Genomic DNA, 6,000 nt, shown 5'->3' on the forward strand with positions numbered 1-6,000 from the left:
AGTATATTAAATAATCTGACGCAGTGTCTACGACGCGGAAATTTGTTGGGAAATGCAGACATTTTTCTCGCGGTGGATTTTACTTCGTTTCAAATTATTTTCAACCTATACGTATGACGCTTTGTAACACGATTTCAGATGAGGAAATCTTTTTTTATTTTTTATTTTTTGCGAAAACACCAAACAACACATTATCGCTTAATGTAATTTAATTTATTAAAATATACTTTATGTGTATCGGTGAAACGTTTACGTGTATGTAAGTTTTGTTGGCTTGGCTTCAATCGTTACACAGAAAATGCGCGTGTGAAAATTATTTTGCCGACCAAACTCGTTAATCTTTACTTCTTTCATTAAGAATGAGTCTGAAATATTATTACTTTAGACAACTATAATCATGATCGAAATATTTTATTTGTACGAAAAATAAAATTTTTAAGATTTCTTTACTATTTTTTTTCTTTTTCATTTGTCTACAGAAATATTTCAATATATACTTATTTGTTATTTTGCTACGATCGACGCGCGCGTAGTTTATTTGATAATCAATTTCTTTTTAGTATTGAAAATAATTTTTCTAACATTTGTTAAATCTTTCGATATAGTTTTCTTTTTAATAATTATTGTTCTAAAAATACATTTTATAATTTGCTTACCAACCAAATGAAGTTCTGTTTAAAAAAAGGACTAGTGTGACTGTATAAAAATCAAAAGCAATAACATTAGAGTGTTGGTGCGTCAGAAGCGACTATGCAGTAACACAACGATTGTTATGTATTTAACCGTATACTCAATCGTTATTTGATTTTCGCATGTTTCTAGAGAAGCAATGAACAAACGAATGGATAAATGTAAAATATAAATTATTTTGCATGTAGGCCCCAAAATCGGTTAATGAAGTAATGCACTGTAGAGATATACTATGAAAAAGGCTTCGTCAAAATTTTATTAAAGACGCCCAGGTGCTTCGATCGAGTCTACGATAGATCTTTCGTTATTTGTTTCCAGCACTGTAAATTCACGTGATCGGTGTATCTTGAGTCTGCGCGGCTTAGATCTGTCTACTAGTTTTTGTTTGTCTCGCGACTACTCGTGACAGTACGTTAGGCGACGCTGCTGAAGTTGAAATAAAGGTTAACGATTGTATTCTCGAGAGGGTCATTCTCGCTCTATCGAATTTGTAGAATGTGTATATATACGAATGTTTGCATACGTTTGCATACTCACATCGTTTTCATATGTTCGTCTAGTGATTATTGATAGGTTCAATGAAAACATCTTGATATCGAACGTTTGACTTCAAGTGTATAGGTATGGTCGTCTGATGCGCTTGCCTTTAGTGTTTTTTCGTGTTGGTATAGCTAGTGTCGTCAAAGTCTCGTCCCAAATCTACGCGGACGCATTTATTTACACGTATGCCCACGCGCTTGCCTTCTTCTGTTTTCGCTCTGCGTTGACTTTTCGTCTCTGTGTGTGCCGTTTTGCGCGTTTTTCTCGTTCCTTTCTCCCTTTCCTGTTTGTCTATGCACGCGCCGACGCGGCCACAGCACAGAAGCACGACGTCAATAGCGCAGGTGAATCGATAAGTGGCAAAGTAAGTGTTTTGATGGCCAAGCGAACAGTCGGAGGGTTGTTTTCCCTTTTCCATCCGACAAATTTGTGTCTCCGATCGCATCGATCGCATCGCAGCTCGATCGAGTAATTGGCACAGAGCGACTGCGAAACAGCCGAATCAGAGGGCGGACGCGAAGGCCAAGCTGCAGGTGCCGAGCGAGACGGAGAAGAAGATTGGGACAAGCGGCGGGATTTGCAGACGTCGTTCGTATGCGGGGCTGTTTGTGTGTGAATGATTAATGACGCGCGTTGCAAAGCTTTGCGGAAAGTAAGAAAGCGAAGAGGGGGGGAGAGCGAGTGAAAGATGGGAAGCAGTAGGCCGAGGGTGCCCGAGAGGCGAGTGGGTACATTAGCCGGACGAGGCAGACTTGGGATGCGAGTGACTGGACGCTCGGCCTCGATGCGCCGCGTAACGTCGTCCTCGACCGTTTCGCCTGGAGCGCCGTTAACGTGCTTGTCCAGCGCTCGAGGCTCCAAGGAGCTCGCGGCGAGCCTGTTGCTCATCGTTGCGCAGCCGCGGCAAGACGAGCATCGGCGCTCGCTCGATGTCGCGCCTCTTACACGTACGCAGAGTAGAAAAGTGGTTATCAATCGATCAACGGCGCGGCCCGTCGCTCGTCACCCGCGAGAAAGCCATTCCGACGGGAAAGGGCCAAGGGCTGACGAGCAGGGAGGGGCTGCGCGTCGCGGACGCAGTGCGCGGGAATCGAGAGGCTCGAAGAGAGCAGAGGGAGCGAGGGAGGGAGAGAGAGAGAGAGATAGAGAGAGAGGGAGAAAGAGAGAGAGAGAGAGAGAGAGAGAGAGCGAGAGCGAGCGAGAGCGAGAGCGAGCGAGCGAGCCGAGCTTGTTCCGTTCGTTTGGGTCACGTATGGTCACGCGCAAAGCTACATCCCGGGCTCGTCGGCGCTGCCGCTGTTGCTGATGTGGCGCTTGTCCGTGTACAAGTGGGTGGTCGGGGCTGGATGCGTGCCGACGTCGCCGCCGCCACCGCCGCATGCAGCAGAATGCCGGGGAATTGATTAGCGGCCCCCTCGCCCAGCGCAGCAGGGCGTCCGCCAGTATGTCGATGTGCGCTTTTGTCTGCAACAGACCAACCAAACAGGCGAGCCGCGCTTAACTCGTTGAGCACATCGCAGTCGCGGACAAATTGGCGAGCCTCCTCAGACCAGACACCTACGTGCTCCGGCGCTTTCTTTTCCCTCTGGTGCAATCGACAGCTCGATTGGCAGCGCTTACGTGTCGGAGTGCCGACTGCGCGGTCTTTCTGCCGCGTACGCGTCTCGTCCGAGGCTCGATCCGAGCCGATAGGTCTCATTGGCAAATGAAATTGCAGTACTCACGGTTCTGTAGAACATGCACGCCTGCATGTCTTCGTCTTCGCCCATCGGGCAATCCAGGTAGCCGTCGCAAAGTACGTGATCGTCGATGCAGTGGTATCTGCCCATGCGGTCCGCTGTTGGACACGCGAACCTCTCCATGCCGTCCTCCGACATCGGGCATTCTGCAATGCGAAAATGCGAGGCGCACCGATTAGCTCCGCGCAAGAGTGGACGGGCCGCGTGGATTCACGCCAACCTGTAGCATGCACCGTTTGCGAGTCGCGTAATTGCGCCGAAACTTTGCTCGCGTCCCCCGAGTGCGCGTGCGTGGCCCCGGCGTACCCCCTCGCGCCAATTCCGGGCATACTTAAATAGCGGCTGCGAGCGAAAAAAAAGCGCGCGCTCCATTCGGCTCGACGATCAAAGCTAGCTCTATCGCCGACTCCATCGATATCTAACCCCCCCCTTTCCAGTGTACCAGTCTGCGTACGCCTCTGGGCATTGCCAGGAGCATAAAATGTTCGCGCACGAAAGTTCCTCGGCGGGGGCTTATTTACGCGCTCGCCTCTGCAAACGCGACTCTTTCTACAGGTCTGCTGTTTCTGCGTGTCGCGAGACGCCGAATGGCCCGATAACTTTTCTCCCGGGCCAAAAATATACCGCTTGTCCCGTGCAGCGCCGCTGCTTTATGCTCGAACAACATGCCGTCGAAGCTGTCACGCCAAACTTGCTGGAATGTCTTGACTATGACCGATAATAGTTGGCGAGTACCGGCTCGAGCGCTTCGCGCCAGTACATCCGTCGCGGTTTCTTCAACCGCTCGACTGCCAGTCAATCTAATCTCTACATATTTGAATAACTTTGTTTAATTTTCATGCAAACTTGTACACAATCACGGAAGTGACAGCGGCGAGATAGTTTAGTTGAGTCGGTTGATGATATTGACGGTCGAAGAACGAGTCTGGTCGCGACAAACGGCTGGGTTTGCTGTTTGTTCAGAGTAGTGAACGGAGAGCTGCTGGCTAAAGAGAGCGAGAGCGAGAGAGAGAGAGAGAGAGAGGTCTGACCACAGTCAGAGTGGCCGATTGAAAATCGATAAGCGACACCATTGGTAGAAGAGCAAGAGGGAAGAAAAATTAGAAACTGCGATCGAAACGGCACCGACAGCACGACGGCGTGCTCGAGAGAGACGATGACGGCGCGTGCCTTGCGGCTGATCAATCATATTTGCTTCGTTCGCTTGCTCTTCATCCAATTCCGAATAATTCATTTCTGCATGCTTCTTGTCTGTGTTCAGCAGCTTGACGTTCGCTTGCATGCCTCGGTCAATATCGCTCAACGTCAACTATCAACTACTTGCCTGCGCTTCGATACCTTGCTTCCGTTATAAAGTTATGATAATACCACAAAAGTTGTTGCAGCAGCCTGCAATAGTCCAACGTCTAGGCACGAGGCAACTTTTCCAAATGACCGATATTAACTCTCGCTCGCACCAAATTTCAGGCTTACGAACAAATAATCATGTGTCCGCTGCATAATAGCTCTCTTACCCTCGTCTGCTCTGCTCGTGCGATTGCTCTCTATTCGCATTGCCTCTATTCGCATTGCCTAGCTAACTTTTCACCTTTTACGGTGCGTGTTTTCATTTGATTTTCCATACTGATGCTGCCATTAATTCGCTAAAATCTCCTAATTTTAAGCAACGGCATAGTCAAACAATGTAATTGATTAAGACTTGAAGCAACACGAGGATATAGTACAGCGTCTCCGAGGGAAGATTACAAGTCGGTATCAGTGTTGGGAGGGAAGATTTATTGGTCGGAAGAAGGTGTATGCCCATGGAATAATTCCAGACGAAGGGACTACGTATACACGATAAGCGGTTTAACTGCGTCCGCGCAGACCGCGCAGACTTGACACCTTTGCACGGCTGGTGTAAAGCTTTTATCGCTTATATAAGTGCATATGCGCGCACTATTCTTTTCCTCTTTCCACGCGTTCGTTTTGTCTCGAGCGTTCGTTGATCCCTCCCCCTCCCTCCCCCCTCTCTCTCACTCTCTCTGGTGCGCGCTCGCGCCTCTTGTTCTTTTTCAACATGTCATGCGCCGTCAAACTCGTTTTACATCTCATCATTTCCCTCGCAAGAGGAGCATTACTCAGTAGAGGATGTTGAAACGAGCGCGCTGATTAGATTTGCCGTTCTCTTTCCTTTTGTAGTTTTGTAGCGTTTCCCCTCGGTGTCGCGTTGAGATCCTTGAGCGTGGGTGGCTTTGCTGAAAGCCTCGTGCCTCCTGCACTTTCAGTTAATACCCCGAGGATTTCTTTGTTGGCTGATGAAATTTGCGAGGCCAAAGAGCAGACACATGTATTCTCCTTGAGCTCTCGAGTGTCTTTAACGGTGTGAAGGCACTGCGGAAAATTAGTCGAGAGCGTGGGTGCGCGCTCATCTGATCTGCTGCGCTTGTTCTTAGCAGGTAAAATTCATCGAATCGGCCGAATCGGTCGCCAGAGAATATTCGAATGGACGTTCGACGCGAACAAGGGGTAACGTTTGCAACGCTAACTCGACTGATCGCGCCTGCTTCAAAGCAGCCACCCGAGACGTGGCTGACCCACCCAACGGGTTGGGTAGTCGCATTTTCCAAGTCGATTGTTTCCGAGGCAAAGGTCACGGCAACGAACTGGTCGAAAAAACGAGCTGCTGGAGCGGAGCGATGAATGAAGAGTTGGAATTGCGGGCCGAGGAGGGAGTACGCGCAGCCCACTCATCGACCCGCGTCCCGCAGTTTCAGAGCGCGCACCTCTGCGTAGGTGTCGCGCGCTCGGCTATATATGGAGCACAAGCTGTAGCGCTAACCCTAGCCGTAGCTCGGCTCACTCGGCGAACCCTGACTAACTAGCCAGCCGTCAGCTGCGCCCCCCCCCTCCTGCAACGCATTGCGCCATCCAACTCCTTCGCCATAACTGCTTTTTTCTTCTCCTCTCGATCAGCATATCTTCCATTATATTCACTTTATTTCAACTCTCGAGCTCTCTTCGGTTTATCAAGCTCAGTGCAATCCGAAAA

This window comes from Phymastichus coffea, unplaced genomic scaffold (assembly GCF_024137745.1).
Source record: "Phymastichus coffea isolate CEN01 unplaced genomic scaffold, Cenicafe_Pcof_1.1 PCOF00350, whole genome shotgun sequence".
Classification (NCBI taxonomy): domain Eukaryota; kingdom Metazoa; phylum Arthropoda; class Insecta; order Hymenoptera; family Eulophidae; genus Phymastichus; species Phymastichus coffea.